At 41.9% G+C, this 24,483-nt stretch overlaps 1 protein-coding gene across 6 annotated transcripts in view; it reads right to left on the reverse strand.

The window, feature by feature from the left end:
* The window catches only part of SLC16A7 (solute carrier family 16 member 7), a 104,040-nt gene that overhangs the window by 59,778 nt on the left and 19,779 nt on the right, over positions 1-24,483 (reverse strand). Inside the window, exons 1-2 of one of the 6 annotated variants that reach the window (XM_081211708.1) lie at positions 7,909-7,952; positions 7,157-7,228 (exon numbers count right to left, since the gene is read on the reverse strand). The exons of 3 other annotated variants lie outside the window; for them this stretch is intronic. The gene's annotated coding sequence lies outside the window, so the exon portion shown is untranslated. Of the gene's footprint in view, positions 1-7,156; positions 7,229-7,908; positions 7,953-13,722; positions 13,833-21,932; positions 21,991-24,483 lie in introns of those variants that run through there. 2 more of the 6 variants (XM_081211712.1, XM_081211713.1) reach the window with 2 other exon arrangements.

The raw sequence follows: 24,483 nt of genomic DNA on the forward strand, positions 1-24,483 counted from the left end.
AAGACCCTGATGTTGGGAAAGATGGAGGGCACAAGGAGAAGGGGACGACAGAGGACGAGATGGTTGGATAGTGTTCTCGAAGCTACCAGCATGAGTTTGACCAAACTGCGGGAGGCAGTGGAAGACAGGAGTGCCTGGCGTGCTCTGGTCCATGGGGTCACGAAGAGTCGAACACAACAACACACTTTTCAGAAGGTTGCAAGATGTCTCCCAAACTTGTCACGACACGTCAGCACATGGCGCAGCGTGTGCACATGATGTCAGCATGCCCTGTGGCCTGCACACATGGCATCCACACATTGCGTGGCCCAGACCCCCTCAATCACTGGGGCAAGACAGTGTGCTTGGGGTTGAGTATCCTTCTATATGTGTCATCAACAACGTAAGAGAAAGAGAAGGTGATTGCCAGGAAATCCGTGCCCTGGAGCGGCTGGCATGAGGGCCAAACTACCCAATGAGAAACAGAATTGTTTATTTAAAATAGACTATTTAGGCATGTTTTTTATGTGAGGAAAAAAGAAGTCACAGCTCCGATCTAGATTGGGAACCACCCCTTGTCTCCTACCCAAAATTTCACCCTTCTCCTACTTGGTCAGGAAACTGGCATAGGCCCCTGATCTGGATCAGAGAGAGCACATTCCAGATCAGGGCCCCACAAGTTTAGAATAAATGTGGCTAGTTTCAGTATACTTTTTAAAAAGCGTCCTAATTGTAAAATTTAGTTTTGTATTGAAACTAGATGATCTGTGAAATTGAGCAGAAAGCAGAAGTATAGCTTTTGAAACACTATTAATGTTGTGTGCCTTTAAAAAAAAAATGTTGGGAAATTCACTTTTGCATGGGAAGATTACAAAGGGGTTGTTTTTGATTCAAAAGCTCACCAACGCACACTAGACACATGGGAATGAGACCAAGAAGGCAAGAGAGAAAAGATTCAAAACTTGAGAAAGTAGTTTCTCTTGTGCCTCGGCACATATATTTGATGCAACTCAGTAAAAAGAACCGAGACCACCAAAATTCTGCGTTAACAAACCGAAACAACTTAAGGGAGGGAATTCTTCCAAGTATGACGTGGGAATGGCATTTCACTCTGAAATTAATGTCATAGGGCAATATTAAGAGGAAAAATGCCTCCAAGGCCAAGGCACAATTGGATTTGAATGCCAAAACTGCAGGAGCAGCTCAAACTTATTATTGCAAGATACCTGCAGTATAGCTGGATTCTTCTTTCTTTGTTTCTTTTTTTCTTCCTTGGAAACTATCACATGCCTCTCTGTCAGTTCCTGTTATCAAATCCAAAACACTTGAGTAACTGCTTGTAATAAGTAAGCTAATGGCCCCATTTAAATAATAATTAAAAAAAACAAAACAAGGAAGAAAAGTATGTTAGTTGAATACCTGGCTGAACCACTCTCAGCCAGTTACATCCAGATAAAGGATGTGTGTCATGTGATACTATGCGAAAGCAGAGGAACATTTTCTTTCCTACTTGAAAGCATGTGACAAACACAGCTTCAGGTTTCCAGCACACACACACGTTTTTATAGCAACTGTAAAGGACACTGCAAGATTCCCTGTGAAAGTCACAGATGACAAAAGGTGCATACATCTAAGGGCTTGGCTTGCCCTTCTCTTTTTTGGGTGAGGGAGGTCACATGATTCAGAAAATGCGTCAGACAAGCAGAGGCATGTGATAGGGGACAAAATTCACCTGCCTCTCAAATCCTTTGAATGTAACAGTCCAGTGTAAATGTGCACCCATGCTGTAAACGAAGCTGCTCTCCACACATCCAGAGTCTCTTTTCACCAGTCTGGGCTCAGCAGACCCAGTGAAGGCTACTTCCATGGAACACAGGAATCTACCTTATACATAGTCAGACCCATGTCAACCAGTATCATCTGCACCAGGAGTGGGGTAACCTATGAACCTCCAGGTGTTGCTGATTATAACTTCCAGCAACCCTGCTCACTGGGCCAAGATAGGCCGGGCTGATGGAACTTGGAGTCAAATCAAATCAAATACCTTTATTGGCATCACAATATAAAATGCTTCAAATCACTGGGGTGATTAAAAGGACAAGGGTGAACCTGTCTAGGGTTATAGGGTCACACTGTGGTCGTGTGCACTTAGATGTTCTGCTACGCCCAGTCTATTTCCCAAAGGGATGGTTTATTGGGAACCCTTTCGGGTAAAATACCACTAGAGCAGTGGTATCTTTGTCCCGATCTGCAAGAGAAACCTCATTTGATTTCTTCTCGGAGTTGTGGGCTGGAGATCCAACATTTTACTCAGCATCAGTTGGCGAGGTTTGCTATGTAAAGGGCAGTCTAACAGAATGCGGTCCATTGAATCTGGTACGTCTTGGTTGCAGCCACACAAACGGGCTTGATATGGAGTGTGTGAGAATCTGCCTTTAGTCACTGCAGAAGGGAAAACATTTAATCTTGCAAGCATAAAGGTTCTTCGATGGGAAGGGAGTAGTAAATCCTTTAGGTATTTGACACAGGTTCCACAGGGTGTTGTAATACCTAAGGCCTCCGGACAACAAGATCTCGGAGTATGAGGTAACAAGCGCTGTCATTTGTGGTCGCTTGATTAATTGGAATATGTGATTTTTGTCACATGCTTCAAGGCTCTCGAGAGCAATGCCCAAACTATGGATTTTGTCTTGAATTGCTCTATACCATCTGGATGAGATGCGGTCTTCAAGCATAGAGATTAAGAAGGAGTTAGATGTTGTTCTAAAGTGGGCTTTCAGCCAGGCCTTGATTGTAGAGAGCCATGCTTTGGTTTCCATCAGATGTTGGCAAGTTTCAGCACATAAGATTAAATAACTTATGCATTTAGGGGCACCAAGGATCTTACGGAGAAAAGTCGCTTGGATGGAAGTTGTAGTCCATCCAACAACTTCTGGAAGGCCACAAGCGGCCCACCCCGTTGGACACTGACTAGCAACTCTTCTTCATGGTTTCAAGCATCCTACCTGGAATTTGGGGGGAAATTAATCTTCTTCATTAAAAGTAGATGCTTTGCCACTAAACTACAGGCTGCCCTCTGGTGAGGTGCCACTTTACAGTGGCATCAGGAGTTCTGTGTTGCATTCCATGTTCTGCTGTCACTCTTTCAGAGGCACCAATGTAGCTAAAAACACAAAGCTCACTCCATTCTCCAAAGATATGCAAACACATAATGCTTCCATTCTAATACATGCACCCACCTCAGCACAAACTGTATAGCTTACGTGTTCCAGCTACCCAAAAGGTGGTGTTGTTATGGGGGTTTTTTGGCTTGCACATTTCCCCACCCCACAGAACAAATGCAGTCCTTGTTTTATTATATCATTCTTCTTCAGTCACAGCAGTGACTTACAGTACAAGGCTGCAGCTTTTCAAAATAACAGAGGAAGCAACTCAAGAGATTCTTTCTAAAATGCACTTGAGTGACGGTATTAACTTCAGGGGAGGAAACACCACAGGAAGTCTGTCTGGTTTTATTTTGTTGATTTGTAATGAGGTCCATGTGTGTGTTAAATTTATATTTATTTTTCTCTTTTTGCAGTGGCCCTATTCCTCCTGGGAGTGCAGGGAAAGCTTCCTCCCTTCTTCCTAGCAATCCTGTGATAGAGGATAAGACAGACACTGACTATCCCACGGCTGAAGACAATCAGAGCTGGAGTTCAACCATATCTGGAATACCTTCTCTGCTCCTGTTCTAACCAGTATCCCAAACTGCCTCTCTTATGAAGCAGATGTTTGGGCAGAACAAAGTCCGAGCAATGGCACCAGGCCACAATTTACACATGCAACCAGACATTGATTCTCTTTGCCTGGAGGTCACAGTGGTAAGTCCGGACCACTGGGCACAGACTTAAGACCCCACAGTCCCTTCCTTTCCCCCCAAAAAGATGGTACCACAATGGACAACAGTGCTTGTGGGGGGGGGGAGAGACAAAAAAGGAAAGCATTTTAAAGAGTGGGCATGGGTCTCCCTCAAATGTCTCTGAGCTCTCTGTGAGACCAGAGGCACTCTGAAAACTGAAGAGGGCTAGATGAAATGTTTGGAGCTTTGCTCTGTCTGACCAAAGTACACCCATTGCAAAAAAGTTATATAGAAAGATATTGTGGTGAGGACTGACACTGCCTAGTAAGGGAAGAGGGAATGACTGACCATAATGAGTAGGGGAAAGGCTTTACTTTTGATATCCTTTGTTCAAAACCCCTGTCAGGTATGACGCAGGCAGCCTACCAACAACCCTCCTAAGAGGTTTGGGAAGAAAGGTTAGAGACAGGAAAAAGTCGCTTCCCCTCAGCCTGGTACAGAAGCATGATATCAAAGGCCAAATTGGGAGGCCTAGCTGACCTTATGAGGCCCCTAGGCCAGATGTTCCCAATGCTGCCTTACTATGTATTGTGGGAAAAGGTGAATCCCTATTCCCATCATTTAAAAGAGACTCAACAGCAGGTGGCTGTATAAATCAGCACATGGTGCTGACTATACCCATGAATGAATCTATGCTATGGAAAGGAAGACATCAGAAGATAAATGACAACCTGCCTGCATGGAGGAGGAGAAAGCCATGTGTATTGTAAGATGCTGGATCTAGAGGAGGGAAATAGTGCTTTCTGCATTATTATTTTACTACTGTTGAAAGCATAACGTTTGTTAACTTGATATCCTAAAAATGGAACACAGCTGCCATCCCTTGATGGCGTTCTAAGATATCCTTCTGAGATTGTTTGCTCTTATTTTTAAGCCTAATCTTTCATATGTGAAGTTTCTTTCACTGTGAAGAGTTAGCTGCTCTCCTTGCTCTACAAGAACGGCCTTTCAGAATTACCTTTCGAAAGCTGAGATGGCTCAGTAGTGTGCCTCTCTTACCTCCTGGCATCTACTGCCTGTGCCATAAGTGAAGCTCCTGAATTGCCTTTAAAGCTTAGGTGTACCACTGAGCAAGGCTGTCATTGCTAGTAAAGTACTGTTCGAGTCTATAGTTTGATTAAATGGGAAATGACTCTGCTGTCTTCCAACAGCATCTGCCCATTGTTTGAATTAGTCTAACTTAAAATTGGGAGCTGATTATATTTGCCCACATTAACATGTCTCAAGCTGGCACTATTTTTTTGTCAGATCTGCCTAGCCAGATTTGCTCAGGAAAAAAACTGGGCCCTTGAGCCCCAAATTATGTACACTAGCTTGCCATTTTCATTTCATGCCTCTACTGCACAAAGTTATTCAGCTACCCTTCCCAACCAGATGTTACGTACATGCTGCTCATGTAAATCATCTCCTGCCAAGTTCGAAGGGAGATAACGTGGGATCGTTTGGGCCAAATGCAATGCTTAAATGGGAATGGCATTTGATGCTTCAGGAAGGAGAGAGATGAACCAGCAGGCAAGCTTTTGTTTTGCTTTGCAAGCCATTCATCTTAGTAACTTTCACAGAGAAACAGAAGAGATGGGAAGATGCATCAAGCACATTGCTTGGCTGGGAGCAAGCCTTTTGGACTTAATTCAGAGTGAACATATATAGGATTGCACTGTACAACTGCAACCCTATATATATGGGAGTAAGTCCCATGGAACAAAATGGGGCTTGTTTATAAAATGTTTAGAATCGCATTTTGAATAATAGTATGCTTAATCCAGGCTTCCTCAACCTCAGCCCTCCAGATGTTTTGAGACTACCATTCCCATCATCCCTGACCACTGGTCCTGCTAGCTAGGGATCATGGGAGTTGTAGGCCAAAAACATCTGGAGGGTCGAGGTTGAGGAAGCCTGGCTTAATCTATAGAATATAAATAAACTATGGAACGTGCTCCTGCAGGAGGTAGCAATGGCCACTAACTTGAATAGCTTTAAAGAGGCTTAGCCAAATTCACTGAGGATAGGTGATCAATGACAACTAGCCATTATGGCTATGCTCTGCCTTAGTGGACAGAGGCAGCAAATGCTTCTGAAAATCTGTTGCCGGGGTTCACAAACAGAGAAAGTACCATATTCTTTGCTCTATAAGACTCACTTTTTCCCTCCTAAAAAATAAGGGGAAATGCGTGTGCATCTTATGGAGCGAATGCAGGCTGCGCAGCTATCCCAGAAGCCAGAACAGCAAGAGGGATTGCTGCTTTCACTGCGCAGTGATCCCTCTTGCTGTTCTGGCTTCTGAGATTCAGAATATTTTTTTTCTTGTTTTCCTCCTCCAAAAACTAGGTGCATCTTGTGGTCTGGTGTGTCTTATAGAGCGAAAAATACGGTACTGCACCTCTGTGATCAGGTATGGCTTGTGTTTCCCACGGGCATCTGGTTGCCTACTGTGACAACAGGATGGTGCACAAAGTGAGCCATGAGCATGACCCAGCAGGCTCTTCTTAGGTTCTTAATTGAATGCAATATTTTATCTGATGCAATAAAATGTTAATCCTTGTCGTTTCTCAATTTAAAGGTGAGTATATAATCTATCTTGCATAATATGCAATTAAAGACACCATGACTCACAAAACGGTGTGTTTTTCCCACTTGTTTGAGGAATACTTGTTTGAGTCACCCGTGCTAGTTATCTATGGACAACCCAGTCTTGTAAATGCATTTATGATGCATTCGGATCAATGGACTTGCCATAGGACCAGTTTAGGATTTGCCCAAATTCTGTGTATGCCATTTAGTAAGCATATGGGCCACTATTTGGCCAGGCCTCCCAGCCTTTTTTCTACAGTCAACTGTTGCCCGTGTAGATCCAAAAATACAAAGCAGTATGTTCAGACAGTATTCTGTCTAGTCACTTAGCAAGGAACTGAAGGAATGGGTTTTTTGGAGTAGGAACAGGAATATCCTGTTATGGTCAGGAGTGCAGGAAGGAAATCCCTTTTATGGTTAAGAGTGCCGGAGCAGGAACATACGTGATGTCAACCTACGTATACAAGCTGACGTGGTTGGAAGGAGGGAGAGGGTGCCTGGAGGATATATATACTGCATGAAACTTGTCATTTCTTTGGACTTGCTGTGGACTCACCACGCAAGTGCCTTCTGCTATCCGGAGAGCAGAATAAACTCTTTCTTTGAACCAACTCGGTGTCATTTTGACTTCCTTCCTCCTGTCACGGGGCAACGCAGACCCAATCGGTGAACTCCAATAAGGCTACAGAACAAGCTCAATCCTACCTTCCATTATTCTAATGAAGGATGCCACATGTAAGGGAAGCAGAGATGCCAGTGAAGTTTTCCTAAGCCAAGCTGGGAAATAAACAGTGTGTCTTGTCAGAAGTCCACTTCCAAACTTGTACTTCACAAGCTCCAAAATTCTCCCCTGACTCATGTTTTCAAAATCCCCAGACACATCTCTCGTCACTATTCCCTACTCCCCAAAGCTGTTATCAAGCACAATGGAGTGACAGAGAGGGAAGGAAAAGGAGATTCCCCCCTCCAGTACACCCATCACTGCAAAGGGTGGAGTAATATTAGGGTCTAGCAGGGAGTTATGTAGATGAGCAAGGTACTGTATATCGGACATCCTTAGATTGGCTCTGCAATATTTTTCCAGGTTGTCCTGATTTCTTGGAAGTCTAGAATAATCTTAAATCAAAACAGACACTGAGAAGAAGAACTTCCTTTAGCTCACCTGAGTTTTTGGTGCTAGGTGTGGATAACTGCTTAGTGACAATATTCTATAGGTCAGGGATTTATAGACAAGGTCAGGGATAGGCAATATATGGCCCTTCAGATGTTGTTGGACTCCAACTTCCATCAGCCCCAGTCAGCAAGATAATGGGAACTGTAGTTCTAGGTGGTTAAGGTGGAGACAGTATATACCTTAGAGACAAGAGCCATTGTAACAGTGCTTAACTCTGTGTGTTACAACTGAACTCTAAGGCTGCAACCCTATACTACTTAACTACACTTCTATGCATGCCTACCTGAGAGTAAAATCCTTAAAATTCAGTGGGATTCATGTTTACTTCTGAAAGGAAAAAGAACATGCTTAAGATGGTGCTATAAGCCTTATGGAAATCAAAGAAAAACATGCAAATCAACAGATACATGTATGTATGCACAGGACAGCAACTGAATCTTAATTCAGGTGGTAAAGGTGACTTTCCATTTCCTTTGGACAAAGGCTAAACTCTACATGCTAAGGGTAGGTGTTTTGCTTTAGTATTCCACTGGCTGTTATTCAAGACTTGGGGGAAAACAAAGACTTCATGCACTTGGAAACTCTCCTTGCTTGTTAACTGAGCCAAGAGAAGCTTGTTACATTTCCACTGGACATGTTTTGCTACTGTAGAAATAGATCCTGGTATAGGCAAATGGTCAACTTCCTCCGCTTGTTTTTGGTGGAGCAGATGACAACGCAACAGTGAATGTACTTCATTTGAACAATTAACAAACAACATGCATAATACATCCTGTCAAATTGAGAAAATTGGCCGGAAGATATAAGGGTGATCAGGCACATAGTATGGCATGGCAGAGGTCAGGCAGCTAGGGGTCAGGACCACGGAGAGCTCTCTGTAGAACAAGAGTCAGGATTGGGCTGGATGCTAGACTCAGAAGGAAACGAGGAGTGTTGCTCCAGCACTGGTCTACAGCCTTCTGAAGTTTTAGATATTCCTGCAGAGAGAAATGTGGGTGTGCCTTTGCCATCATGGGGGAAGCCTACTAGGTAGTTAAAGGGACTGCATTCTAATATGCAGACGTATACCCTGGTGAAGATGAAATGCCGCCTGTGGCCACTAGTCACAGTTGGAGGAAGATGCCTCTTTGGACCTGCAAGGTCTGTTCCACTGCCAAACATGGCAGCATCAGGTGATCCTAAAGCTTAGTCTAAATCCTTTTGAAACAAAACAATCAAGTTACCCTACATGGCATTTGCCACATCTCCTATGGCAGGCATAGCAAACTCGGCCCTCCAGATGTTTTGGGACTACAACTGCCATCATCCCTAGCTAACAGGACCAGTGGTCAGGGATGATAGGAGTTGTAGTCCCAAAACATCTGGAGGGCTGAGTTTGCTTAGGCCTGTCCTATGGTAAGAAAAACTTGATTCCAGGTGAATAGGAAGGAAAGATTTTGTAAACTGGAAGACAGTTGGTTTCTTTTGATTAGACTATTGTTGCACCACAGGAAACTAAGGAGGCAATCCTATTACCTGGGAGTAAGTGCCATTTAACTCAGTGACTAAATATATATGGATTGGGTTATAAGAGAAGTATACATGTGCAACAGGCTTTTATTTCAGTAATAACTGCTTTTTTGAAAAAGTTTTGGTGCACTAGTAAACTGTGTAGATTTATTTGCATGATTGCATTGGCTGTATTTGAGACCTGCCTCTGGTAAACTCCCTCTTTGCAAATATTTGCTCTAAGGTTCTAGCTGCTGTTCTTGAAAAAATAAAATAAACTTTTATTGTTTATTTCATACCTACAACATAAAGCTCCCTCCCATATCACCAAATCCAGAACAAATAATTTTATTCCAAACTACTAAAGGTTTGAACTATATTGAGGTTAAGTCAATCATGTGAAGAGCAATAAAAAGGGTGGGGTAGAAGACCGGGGGAGGGGGGATGGAACTTGTTCTTTAGTGATCTGCCATCATACCATATACTAATAGACACTTGGGTTTCCCATCTCTACTCAGAAGTAAATCATATGGAATTCAATGGGGCTTGCTCCCAGGTAAGGTAGGTTAGAATTGCTCCCTTTGGGTATATTTTAAACGTTGTCCATTTCTCTTTTTTAAAAAAACAACAACACATAGTTTCAAATGGATCTTAGTGTTCTTCCACACTACTTTTATTATAATATTCGTAATATAAATAATATTTTGATCATCATTCTTCCTTAAGCAATCAGGTAAAAGCCAGGGTCAGGGGTGGGTGGAGGTTCTCCAACATGACATTCTAGTCCCAAGCAATTGTGTTTATGATGAACACACACACCGGACTTTGTTTTCTTGGCTCTGGTCAGTTCTGTGCTCATTGCTGACTTCTCTGCCAAGCAAGCATTAAAATATCAGCTGTACTGAACAAGGTGTCTGGTGAAAACATTTTCTCCGCCTCCCCTATCACAGCATGCACCCTTCCTCATGATTTGCGCAGTCTGCTATTATCTGACCCTTCACCCTAGACATTCCCATCAGCCAGACACTCTGCCTCTCTCCTTCAAGCAGGAGGACACAGTCACACTCACAAGGACACAGGCAGCCACTGCCAAAGTTCCTTCCACACTCCTCTGGGTTATTGTCAGGTCACAGCTTGACATTGTGGCGTGAGGAAACTGCATTACAACATCCTATGCTTGTGTTAAAAGTGCTTGTTCTCGCTGCTTCTCTAATTAAACTTCTTCTAAGTTATCATTCTAAATAACTGTTCTCTCTCTTTCTGTTGTTCTTTTAAGCTCTTCTATCTGGCATCTTTGTTGTAACTTGCTACCTCATTTCCCCCGTCATTGGACAATGAACAAAAGCTATATAACTTTGCTCAGAACTGTTCGCTTCTCAGTTATCTGTAGCATCACAGACACCATTATAATATTTGTTTGCCATTGTACTAGTCAACCCCTGAAGGGAATGGCATGCTGTATTTTGTTGTTGTTGTTGGATTTCCTACTGTTACCCCTTTAACTGCATCTACAGCTTCTTCTCCAGTGCTGCTATGGGTCAACATAAGCTTGTAGAGATGTAACAAAGGATAAGTCACTGCTGACATCTCTTCTGACACTTTAGATGCTAATCGCTCCAAGTATCGCCTACCTGCAGTGACAATCACATTGTTGGGTTGTGAATGCACTCTGCACCAAACTGGTATACCGCAAATTGTGTAGGTTAGTTATAGATCAGGGTATAGGCGTGCTAGTGTAAACACAGCCTTAACATAACTCTACTTGAACTGTAACAATAGTGTGCTCTCTCTCTCTCTCTCTCTCTCTCTCCCTCTCTCCCTCTCTTTCATATTTCTTCTAATCTTTTCCCTTTTCATCTTGACTTTTTTTCCTAGCTGTGAAATCAAATATGAGCCCCTGATTGTTGGTCTGAATGTTAGGCCAAGATCTAGAAAGTGTTGAATGGATAGCCAATCCCAAAGAGAATCTTAGCTCCAAAACCCTATGCTATTTGATCCCTTTGACACCCTCCTGATCCCATCATTTCAGCCCTAATGGAAACTGCCACTTGGATGCACATTAATGTGCACCCAGGGAACTTCGGTGAGACTTAGGGCAAAACTAAAAGTGACAATGAATGTGAGGTTACTGCCAAGAATGTGAACTCCACGAGGAGTTCCACATCATTAGCTTTCTTGCATCTCCCCACAAAAGTCAATGATATGGAGGAAGTAAGGAGAAATGCAGATCATGATGGTATTCCATATTTCCATAACTAGAGAAGAATGGGGAACTTGACAAAGGTTTGCCATTTTCTACAGCAACCCCCTGCCCCAGCACATGTACATGATCAAACTTCACACAGTCTTAGTATACACTTGAAGGCAAATTCCACAGCCTACATTCTTTGGTATTTTACTATTCTTATATGACTGGGACAACTCCAAACAAATTGACTGTGGACTGCAGATCGCAGTCCAGATGTGGATGCAGCTCTCAGGTGGCATGTGCCAAGTGAGGATTCCCATGTAAGATCCTCCCTCTATTGTGTGGGCAGGTAGTCCCTCCCCTACCTGGCCTGGTCTCCTTGGCAACACTTCCCCCAGGCGGGATTGGACAACTGATTGAGGTAGGCGGAGACCTCCAGGTATCCCACCTGGGGGAAGGCGAAGCCAAGCCTGTGTTGATGGAGCCGCTCCAGATCCAGGGGCTGTGTGCGTCCACGCAAAGGGCGCCCCCCGTTTTATGCGGGGGGCGGTCATTCCAATCAAAACGGTTGATCTGCTCACATTAAAAAATATGTACATATAGGTCTTCATCACCCACTGGAATCAATGGGGAAGCCCACCTTAGTCTGGGAAACTGGGTCCAGATCAGAGCTCAGTGGCCTATACAAATTCACTGGATTAGGGAGCAACATGTTGCAGAATGAGAAATAACTTACAGGGGAAACATTGTTAACTTCAGAGGCATTACTTAGACTTTTGTATTATTAAAATAAGTGTCTCACAGACAAATGAAAGTCACAGTGCCCGCCTTGGAGAATTTACAATCTAATGAGTCTTGAATTTCCAGTCAGATGACCTAACACCAAAAACTGAGGGAGAGGCAAAATTTACACAAAATAATACAATCAAGTGGTCTGTTGTGATTCTACTTAGTATGTGTGTCATGTTTAGTATACATATTCATAGAGCTGGCTGCATTTCTCTTTGCCATTCTCCTGGCTTTAGATAATATGCAGCACAACGGACCCTAATAACTTTATTAACACTTTCGGAATGTTACTTTACTCTTTTCCAGCTTTCCCCCCACATCAATCAGTCTCAGCTTCCTATAAACTCTAAAGTTTCGCCTGTCCGCTCTCAGGCATTTCCATTCCCGCAACCCTGTCTAGGACTATGCATGATGGCAGAAGTCTTGCTTCTGCAAACTCAGAGCCAAACTGCACACTACTGAATAGGTTGGCCTTGTGTGTTTCTTTTATTTTGCTTTAAAACGACGTTAAATAGCAACTGTCAGGATTGAGAGGGTTAAACAGGATCGGGCTTGTGATAGAAAGTTTAAAAACCCTTCCTTCATGGTTCCCCCCAGCCAAAAAAAACCCTCCAAATCTGCTACTGAACCCAGAAGTCAAGCTGCCATAGAAGCAAGTGTAGCTTTGCCGTGGATGCAAATAACAGCTTCAGAAATAGACCATGGTGTCTGAAGGTAAAAGGATGATCCTGTCACCACCACCAAAATCACGCTGCAATGGGTCCCCCCAGTTACCATTTATCAATTGAAAACAAGCTGGGACAAACTATGAGTTTTAGTGTTATCTGTAGTTTGGTCCTCAGGTCACCACCAAACACTTGAAAAAACAGGATCCTTGTGATAGGCAGCATGTTGAACCTTCATCTGCTCATCGCTTCCCACTGTGACATCCTTCGCTCCCGACCTGACCCCAACATTCAAAGACCAGGAGAAAAGTAGTTTGGGACTGGGGTTGCTAGAAGAAAGTCAAAGGGTCTAGGCCTTCTAGGGCCTCCATTTGAAACCATCCCATCTTACTAGGTTGGAAGACAGTGGTTGGCTGCCATCATGTACATTTCCACTCATAATCATCATCTTAAAGGCCTGGGAGATCTTTTCATGGGCTTGTTGATCACCGTCATTACCCAAAGATAGACCCATGGCTACTGTCAACTCATGTGTCGTGTCTCCAAGAAGGAGTGCAAACATATACAGCTCCCCAAAGCTGCTCGTTTGGGATGCCTCATGAGAGTAGACTAAGTATGTCACACAAAACAATAGGCCCATTGAAATTCATAGACATTGCTGATATTACTCCGTTAATTTCAATGAGTCAACTTGGAGTAGAACAACTCCATACCCACCCCACCCCATATCAACAAGCAACAAACAGTTCAACAGCAAGATAATATTGTTTCTTTTCTTGTTACAAAGACAACAGAAGATTCTTTTTCATTCCCTTGTTTCTGACACCAAAAACTGCAAATTGCAATGCTGACCCCATTAAGTACCAACCTTTACCTTAGCCCCAATCTTCATAATTCCTGCACACCATTGTTTTTTTCAACTGTGAAATGTACTTTTTAGGGGAAGTCTCATATTAATGGCACGTACCTGCTGGATAAGCTTCTCTGCTAACATCTATTTTCCAAGGCTTAGTGTACCCACAATCTATGAAACAGCGTTATGGGACTTTTCCAATTTTGTGTAATAGCAAGGCAACATAAAGCGTTCCGAAATACACCACGAGTTTCTGACTGGGTACAATTTATTTAGCTCTCCTTTATTCAGCGAGAGCGAACAGTGTGCTAGAATGTTTCCAAGGTTTATAAATAGAAATTAATAAACCTGCTGAAAGCTCCTCTTGAACTCGTTGGCAGGGAAGGAGTTCTACTAACATTTTAGGAAAGACTTCCATTGCAATCTCATTGAATGCATTGCTCTTAGTCATCTGGCATTCCAGCCACCACAAGCTTTGACCATCAGTTGGCCTGGAGAAGGTCAAGCTGATATAAGCGAGAAGGGTTGCTATGAGACAGTCATATGTACTACTGAAATATTATTTGAAAACTCTGAGCTTCCGCTTCTAATTAAGGAAGAACAACTAAGTTTTTGCTCAAATGCTACTTGCAGGCTGAATCCAGACTTATACTTAGTGGGCACCCATTGAAATCAATTGGACATTTCCTAATTATACATTTTCTAATTATTTTATTTCCAATTGTGGTATTAAGAGGCACAAATGTTCTTCACAATGTGTTCACAAACCTCTAGGTAAACCGAATTTCATATTTCAGTGGCTGGACTGTGCTAGTCTTGAACCCTATTGTTCATTTTTAGAGTGTCCCTGACTTGGAGGCACAAGATGACATTAAAAATGTCCCAGGGAGTCATTGTAACCTCTCCTAGTCAGCCGCAGAACACTTCCAGTTGTCCTGGAAGCAGACAAGATGCTGTTAATCTCTCCCTGGAAATTTTATAATGGCAACAAAAATCCATTACTAAGGAACCTTGGGCATCAATTTCAATTTGTACATATCTCCTTCTCTTCCTTTTCCTCCCAGTACTTTCCTTCATGTTCACAGTTTGAGTTACCATGTGTGCGTCATCCTGACCAATCCCATAAATGCCCTGTCTCAAAGCGAACTGAGAAAACTCTTAAACTGAAATGGCACCTAAAACTGATCTCCCCACCTTTCTTTATCACTGTCAGGTATTCCCTCCCCACTTGACCCATAAAATTCTACAAATGTGGTTTCATTACTACAAAAGAGAAAAAGAAAGATTCATTGTTGCTAGAGTTTGTGGGGTTTTTTGGACAATTGTTTGGGGGAAATGTGACTTTAGAAATTCTTACAGCAAGTGTATGCAAGAAGAAAATAAAGAAAGAAAACACCGTTTTTGTTTCCTGGGGCAAGATTTCTACTACTGTCATTTGGGGTTAACAAAACTTACATTCTTTTGAAACACTTTCTTTTTTGTTACCCCCTTTCTTATTCTGGATACATTTTGGCAAAATATAAATGTAATAAATGAAGTCTGAAGAAACCAGTACCAAGAGCGGGAAAATTATAATGCAATTCCCTCAAGTGAAAATGTAGAACAATGCACACTAAAATTAAAACTGCAACAAGCCCATAAAAATCTCTCAGTAACATTTGTCATCTGAGAGCTGGAGGAGCGTTTGTGTCAGAATGAAGGTGTAATGAACTTTAAAAAGCCAGTTATGAGGGCTCTTTCAGTTCTCTCTCTATTCCCTCCCCCCCCCCCCCCCGAATAAAATGCCCAGCTACAAGTTAGGAATTATTTGCAGCCTAGGTAATAGCAAACTCCCATGCAGCAACTTTTAATGACTATGACCCAAATTTTGAAAGGAAAATGGGGAATTGCAGCTGTGCGAACAGCTCTTTGGTCGATCTGCTCAATGCATAATGGCATTTGAGAATAAAGTGTTTTCTGTATACAAGGCGTTTAAATTTTCCTCATTTTGCATTGACCTTTCCCAGTAGATTTTAACACAGGGGCAACAGTGCTTTGACCAGAAATAACTGAGCAAAGCATGTCTTTTACCTCTTTCTCAAGCCGTTTTTTGTCTGCAGCTGTGTATGTGTTTTGTGTATGTTTAAGAACTACATGGCTGGTGTTCAGTCAACCTGGTTGTTGTTGTTTTTAAATACTCCTATTTTCAGCCAATAAACAGGAAGATGATTTATGTACATTTATGTACCACTTAATAGCCAAATTCCTAAGCATACAAAACACATACATAAAAACACAGTAAGGTTAATAAAAAGAGAAAAGTCTACATGCAACATGATAAGCAAAAAATACATTAGAAATAACACGTAAGGCATCAATTAAATGTCAATGCATAATAAAGCAGAGCAGTGTGATGAATCTTATGAGCAAGGGAAAGCCTGCTTAAATAGATGGATCTTCAGAAGGTATTTTAAGCTTGCCCCAATTTCTGCCTCACAAATGGGAAGTGGAAGGGCGTTCCAATAATAATATGAAGAGAGCCTGTTGTCATAGCAAACCTCTGACCCCTGACTTGACAGAATATGGGCCTTCCAGCCTGCGAAATCAATGGGTTGGGACCTCCCGACACGACTAAGCTACTGACCATGGAAATGTTGACATTCCCTCTCCTTATCACTCAACCTCTCCCTTCCATACCTGTCTGAAATGGCTCCACTTCCTAAAGCGCCATGAGTTGTATCTATGAAAGCTTCTGGGTCAAAAATCAACTTGTGCTGTGGACAAGTCGGTGCATGCTTCCTTTCATCATGGTTCTCCATGTATTGGAATTTAACCATGTTCTGGTTTATTGACTTACAGACCCGATTGCCACCTTTTTGGATGCTCTTTGTAAGTGCTGCCTAGTTCATAATGTGCAGGGCATGAAGTCTGGAAGGTTGCCTTGAGATACATAGGGGCTCTATCTCCTGTTCTCTCTGATACTTCATATACTGTCCTTTCTCCCTTCAGTCATTGCCTGCAGTGACATTAGCAGCACCAGAGCTAACAGAGAGAGGGCATATCCCTGGCAGATTTGTGGCAGGTAATACCTTCAGTGATAGTGTTGATCTGCTATGGCAACCATTTCCCTCTTGCCTTAATCCTCCATGTACGAATGGACATACCGTAGATTTTCAACAAAGTTCATTATAACTGCAACAGAGACACACTTATTCAAAACTACATAAAAGACTAAGGTAAAAATTGCCTGCTCACAACGAACGGTACATTTTCATGCGCATGTCAGTGAAATCTATGATTCAGGGCGCACCTGGAGAGAGAAGAATCTGAAGACCATTAACTATTATTTGAAGTGGGGAGCCGACTTCTTGCTCAAATGCATCCTCTAAAAGCAATAGTTATTTAGAAAATTCAAATTATTTTTATTGGTTCAACCCCGAAGCATTTTCAGTAGGCGAGAGTTACTGCATTTTGAGAACAAGTAAAGTAGTAAGAACCATTGCCTCACATAATAGCGTAGCACAAATGGAACCTACAAAGTTGACAGTTTAAATCCTATCTTTTTCAGCAAAGCCCATTTGATCTCTCTTTCCTCCCTTCCTCTTTCCCAACTGCAATGCTGTCATAAAAATAATATACAGTAATTAACTCAGAAACAACTTGGGTGATTTCTACTTCGGGCTACACAAATAAAAGGCAAGTCAGAACAATGGTATTTTCTTTTAAAGCTTTTCAGTGAGTTTACTTTGTTCTTTTGAAAGCATTCATAATATTATTCCAAATGCTGTTTCCATACTAGATGTTCTCTGCATGTGTAGGAAGACAGGCTTAATTGTCCAGAATTCCTTTCAAGAAATAAGAAAATGAAGTGCACATATAGTAAGTGAATTCATGGAAGATTTATTTCCAAGATAGTGTATTTAGGATTACAGGCTTAAATGCAAAATGGAGGCATAAGATTTGGGTAGTTTCAATTTTAAAAAGAACAAACAAGGGAAAGCAGCATTATGGCTTTAATTCTCTCCTACGATATAGGTTGTTTGCCACTAAATTTATGTGTGATAAAGATCACCCACACTAAACTTAAGCATTGTCATGCTTTACATGTGACTGTATATATCATGCCATTGAAAGATTCTGGGACATATCCAGCCATGCCCTTTCGTGTATGGAAGGGCTCCTTCCATTATGCAAGGGATTCCGAGCCAGCAGAGGTTGCTGCTGGAGGAAAGGAAAGGCGACCTTCATAGATCTCTCCATACACCCCCACCCAGGAACAACCTTGGGGATAAAACAGGGGGCTGCAAGAAATCAGCGAAAAATTTGCAAGGTAAAGGGACCCCTGACTGTTAGGTCCAGTCGTGGACGACTCTGAGGTTGCGGCGCTCATCTCGCTTTATTGGCCGAGGGAGCCGGCATACAGCTTTCGGGTCATGTGGCCAGCATGACTAAGCCGCTTCTGGCAAACCAGAGCAGCGCACGGAAACACTGTTTACCTTCCCGCCAGAGCAGTACCTATTTATCTACTTGCACTTTGACATGCTTTCGAACTGCTAGGTTGGCAGGAGCAGGGACCGAGCAACGGGAGCTCACTCCGTCGCGGGGATTCAAACTGCCAACCTTCTGATCGGCAACCCCTAGGCTCTGTGGTTTAGACCACAGTGCCACCCGCATCCCGGTCCTATTAGTAGAGTTCCACTATTGGATCAATATGCCATTTTAAACATTTTGTTCTCTCTCACATCATTTGTGTTGCCCCATTCACTGGGAGCCTGAGCATTCAAAGCATATGCTCCACTGTACCTGCAACCTAACACTAATCCTTTCTTGCAAAACATGTTATGACATTAACCTGCTTACGTGCTTCCCTGGGGGTGCCCTGTAAGCACATAGACAACCTCAGTTTCAAATAGGAATATTTTTTCCGCATAAGAATCCCTTGCTTTTTCCAGTTCATCCCATCTTGCTTTCCTGTTTGTGTTTCTGCAGTTTCTGGATACTCTTGGTTTCCTGATAATTTTTATCTCCTTACTTCCTTGCATTGTAATAGGAGATCAAAAATGGATTGTCAGACGCAATGTCAGTACCATAAAACCAACCACATTCTTATTATTCTAGTGTGGTTTTATGGCACAGTGTGCTCTTGCTTATCCCACCTACCTTACATCCCAATGTGTCTGATACTAAGTGGGTCAGGCAAGATGTTTCCTTCCTCTGAGGCTACCCAGGAGGAACTGAAAAATGCTACAAAACTAAGTCTCTTGTTCTCTCTCTCTGGCTGTTTGACAAAACGGGAAGGTATCCTGGCAAGTCAATTTGTGTGCTACTTTTAAAGCAACTTTTCAGGAACCACTAAGAGCATAAGGAATACTAAACAGAGACACAGGCTTTGGGGATCTTAAAGTTCTACTTAAAGGTGAAGGAATATCAATGGCTACTAGCCACAATAGATCTGTTCCACCTTCGTTGTGAGAGTTAGTATGTCTTTGAATACCAATTGCTGGGAATTACAGATGCAGAGAGTGCAGCTGCACTCAAATTCTTCTTGTTGACCACCTTGGTGGACTTTTGGCTTGATCTAGCAGGCTCATCTTACCTTGAGATATTCAGGATCACTTAAGAATGTAAGAGGTGCCTGGCTGGATCTGACCAAGATCCTGCAAGAATGCCAGTGTCTTAACTGTATCCTTCTCCGAATGATCAACAATTTATTTGTAATCTCTAGAACTCAACATTCACCTGGAGCGGTGGTATAACTACTTTGCATCTGAAGAGAACATCTGTTCAAATGGCATGCTCAGTGCTAATATTTTGAAGTTTACTCAATAAGGACAGCAGGTCCAACTGTGGTACAAACATTACTATGTTAGGATTCTCATATACATTCCCAGCCTGCATATGGCCAGGCATCAAGAGAGGCTTCTTGGTGGTTGCACCCCAAATATGGAATATCTTCCCCCCCAAAAAAAGGTTTTACTAGCACCTCTATTATGTTATTTTCAAGGCCAAGCGAATTTAACTTTTTTTTATTCAGCAGGGTCTTTTAGTTTCAGTTATATGTTTTGATATTTTTTTAAAAAAAAAATGTCAAGGCATGAAATGCTTTCTCTTGCTGGTTTTTCCTGTTAATTTTATGCTAGTCTGTTTTTATGCTGCTTCTTGGTGACATTTTATAGCGGACGTTGAGTTTTTGCATTGATATGGCTTTATGGATGATATGATATTGCTTATATTTCTGTAAACTGCCCAGAGGACTTGGCTCAATGGGTGGTCTAGAAATGAAAGAAAGATGATGCCTTGAAGCACAGTGGATTTCTGGCCCATCTCTTTTGCAGCACCCTCAGAGACTGTTAGTAAGCATGCTATAATGAAAGTGTATAGTTTGGGCACCAAAGTGATATGAAATTGTGTGCCACCAAAACAAATGCAACTTCTAAAACACCCACCCCCTTTTTAAAAAGGCCTAAGATAAATGTTTTCGAATAATTTTGTTTGTCTCAGAAGCACACGTGGATCTCTGGATTGGGAAAATAACGGTGGTCTTGGCAGAAATCCTATCAGGTGTCTCACCTTGAGATGTATCTATTTAACAAGGCAATGCATGCTTATAAAAGCTGGACTATTTCATAAAAGATTATTCATTTCTGATGTCCTGCATTATGAGTCTCTTTTTCCCCCTTCTTATTCTGCAAAACCATTCAACATATTTCTTGGGTACTGTTTCAAGCACAACCAGCTCTTTAGTCGGGTCTCTTTTATTGCCACTCGTCCCTTTCCCTTTATATTTCCACTTTTTGTCCTCACCTTGAAATCCAGCATAAATTTTGCTTTACAGTCCTCATCTTTCTTTTTTCACTTGCCTAGTCGATCCATTTCCCCCTTTCCATCCAGCATGCATTAATTAAATCCTCCACCCACTCGGTTTCACTTAATGCACAAATACGTTGACTAAATCTAGTCTGGAAGTAGTTTCAATATGCATAACAATGGATAATTTCCCAGATTATTGCCATCTACAGATGTATACATGCTGGCAATGCAATCCTACACGCCTACTCATTTAATTCAATGGAGTTTACTCCCAGGTAAGAGAGAATTGGATTACACCCTAAGGCTCCATTCATATATGATCTGGGTTTAAACATCGTGAAGATCAATGGAACTTACTTCTATGTATGCATGTTTGGGATTGCACTGTGAAAAGTATACTGTCAATTGCTATATTTGTAAAATAGTAATCATAAATGGTTTTACGTTTAAAATCAAAATACCACTTTAAGTCATGAAAAGTTCTTCCATGTGTAACTGGTAACATCATACAGCACAATGATTGGTGCTAAATAAATGTTTAATAGTGGTAATTTGAGCAAGTTTCAGCAGTATATAAATTGCTGAAATGAAGAAGCTCCTCGGCTTGCAACATAAAATTCTGACTACTTCTACCTGACTCTCACAGTTTAAATGAAGTCCCTGACTAATTCAGGGAAATCAGCAGTGTCTTAATAGGTCGTGAAATAAACTAAAGTTCAGCCTAATCTCAGGAATCAACAAATAAGGAATAAAGCAAATCCCCTGCCTAACTGGTGAATTTTCAAGCTCATTTGTCAAATCTGCAAAATAACCACAGCCCTTTGTGAATTATGCAGACATTTCATCATTGTAGCAGGTAGCATTTCATTAATTACTCAAAGGTATTGCCAATTTGATGAAACGGGTAGAGGTTGATTAATTTTTAGAGCGTTTTTTTCTTTTTTTAGCTGCATAAATGATTAGCTTTCATGAAAATTGCTAGGCTCTCTAATTTAGGCAAAGGCTTTGGTGAACTGATAAATCAGGCACAGTCAGTTGAAAGAAGGAATAAATATATAGACTGATTTCCAAATGAAACCATATCACAAGAATATCTTTAAAATATTTTTTCCGGGGGGAAAAAAGAACTTGGAAAAATTCATAACCAGGCCTTTCACATACTCTTCAAATTATTCATGAAAAGGTTTCCATCATCACCTGTAACACAGTAAAATTGTCGCATTTGTTATGTTGAAATGACTAGGAATACATCTGATTTTGAAAAGGCTGGGGCTAGAGGTATGTAAACACATTTGCTCAGGAGTAAGCCCCACTGAATTCAATGGAACTTGAATTCACATAAGTTTCTACACAGTTGCAGCCTAAAAGACCTAATATATATGCGATGCATGCAGTTAAACAGTTACACCAACATGCTAGCACAATGCAAAACAACCCATAATCATTTCATTACTGCTAATTATTAAAATCCATTATTATGGTCCAACATTGTCTGCTATCTTTAAGTAAAAATGGAAGAGAAAGTGGTGAATTACCTGGTAGAAGACCTCTGTCCAAAGACAATAATTAACTCTCCTGGCTATAGAAACTTTAGTATGAGCATTTAAAGCCCTTTTGTAATCCTGATTGGTCAGTGATAAAGCATGCTGTTTGTTTATTTTAGGCAACCAATTGAAAACTGAAAAGGCATCTCAGAGTACTTAGTGCAGAAGGTTACGAGGACTTCTTTTTAAACCCTTTAGTGCTACTTCACAGAAATAATGATCATTTATTAAAAGCACTGAAGTATTATATTTTTAATGAATGAAACACTACCCTTGTTTGGAAGAGTCATAGTCACAATTCTACAATATATATTTGCAATGGTGCTGCATGTGGAAGTGACACAGAAAATCATTTCTATAACCTCAGAAAAGCAGCAGCAAAATAAAAATTAAGTTTCCTTATATAAGCGACATGACATCCTCCAGCATTGCAAAGTCTATAGCAGGGTAGCATTTATTTGGGAGAATTTAGCAGCTCCTTGGGTCAGACTTTATTAGAAAACTAGACCATCTTTTTTCAAACAGACTTTGTGCATTAAGAGGATAAGAAGCAAGTCTTATTAAGAGGGCGTGTGTGAATCATTATGTGTGATGGATTTTGATATAATGGAAAGGTGTGCTAGTGTGAGAGAAGCAGAGGTGATTTTTTGCAGATTCTTCCTTCCTGCTACAGCCTCCCTGTGCCCCTCTCATACAATTGTCCATGTTGTTTGGAAGGCTCCCTCTCTGAACAGATGTAGGGGAGGGACAGGGACTACAGTTAGGGGTTAACATTTCCCTGCCCCCCCCCCCACTATTGTCACAGTCTATATCAATCTTGGGAAAGATTGAGGGCACAAGGAGAAGGGGACGACAGAGGACAAGATGGTTGGACAGTGTTCTCGAAGCTACCAGCATGAGTTTGACCAAACTGTGGGAGGCAGTGGAAGACAGGAGTGCCTGGCGTGCTCTGATCCATGGGGTCACAAAGAGTCGGACACGGCTAAACAACAACAAATATCAAGCCCCACACAATTTGCATAGGATAGGAAGCCAATATGCTAACGGATCGAATTTATCATTAGTATACAAAGCCCCTACACAACTTGGCACTAACATAGCTGAAGACCTGCCTTAGCTTCTCTATACCTGCCCATTCACTACAGTCATCTACATCCTTGTGGTTCCACAATGAAAGGTTTGTTTTGAGGCAGCTTGGATCGGGTCCTTCAGCACTGGGGCATCAACCAGCCTTGTGGAAAACAAGTTAGAAAAGACCCAGCATGGTATACATGCCATAAAATATGAATGCAAATGTTCACCTTTACAGGCTTTCCCAGAAAGACGAGTTTACGTTTAGTCCTGGAGGTGAAAAAGGAATATAGGATATGTACATAGAACCTTCCAAACAGATATGATGAATACGATACCACATACTTCATGGGCAGCTGTTGCCATTACATGTTCCCCACCCCCTTATCATATAGCAGTAAAAAGGGTATTCTGCTTTTATAACACCCACAGTTTGGTTTTTAAACTGCAATGTTACTTTACTACTGTGAGCATACATTCAAATGGAATCTTACCACCAGGGGAAATTGATTAACAGGGCAGGACTAGTTTTGAAGGGGAATTCCTGACAGGCTCGGTCTTGTAGCCTAGGTCCTGGCACAGACTTGGGCTTAGAAGCGCAGTGCAGAATGAAGCTTCCTTGCTAACCAGTCTGAGTCATCTGAGGACATGGAAAGAAGGGAAGACTCCAACTGTACCAAGGCTGTAGTCTAGGCAGGCACCCTGCCTGCTTCTGTGAATCCAGGATCATGCAGCATCGCTGTTCAGAAGCAATAGAAGAAGAAGAGTTTGGATTTGATATCCTGCTTTATCACTACCCAAAGGAGTCTCAAAGCGGCTAACATTCTCCTTTCCCTTCCTCCCTCACAACAAACACTCTGTGAGGTGGGTGGGGCTGAGAGACTTCAGAGAAGTGTGACCAGCCCAAGGTCACCCAGCAGCTGCATGTGGAGGAGCGGGGAAGCGAACCCGGTTCACCAGATTACGAGTCCACCACTCTTAACGACTACACCACACTGGCTCTCACAATAGTCATTTACACTACCTAACATGTACATGCAATGTTATGCTGGGCAAAGACAAGAGCAGTTTTTTTTTTGCAACAGGATCTGTGTGTGCAAAAGCATAGCTTCTGAAATGATTGCAGCCTGCTTGGTGTGGCTCTGGCTCTCCTTGGGATCTCGGTGTCAGAAGAGAGAAGAGATCCATCCATGACATGTATGCTGCAGTTGAGAGATCAGGGTCTCTTGGTGACTTCAAGACCCCCACTTATTTGGGGCCCAGCTGGAAGCTTTTAAGACACCCAGTAGTGACCAAATACATTTCTGAGCATGGAAATGTCATGGAAAATCTTTCCCCTGAACTTGGTGAGTGCAACAGAGGCTTGCAAACCTGGGTGAAGAAAACAACAACCTTGCAATAGAAACTAAAGGAGTGTCTTGATTGAGAAAGAATACCTTTCTCAGTCTCTCATTATTTTTTCAAAAAAGAG

This window comes from Podarcis bocagei (assembly GCF_964188305.1).
Source record: "Podarcis bocagei genome assembly, chromosome: 10".
NCBI classification, from domain to species: domain Eukaryota; kingdom Metazoa; phylum Chordata; class Lepidosauria; order Squamata; family Lacertidae; genus Podarcis; species Podarcis bocagei.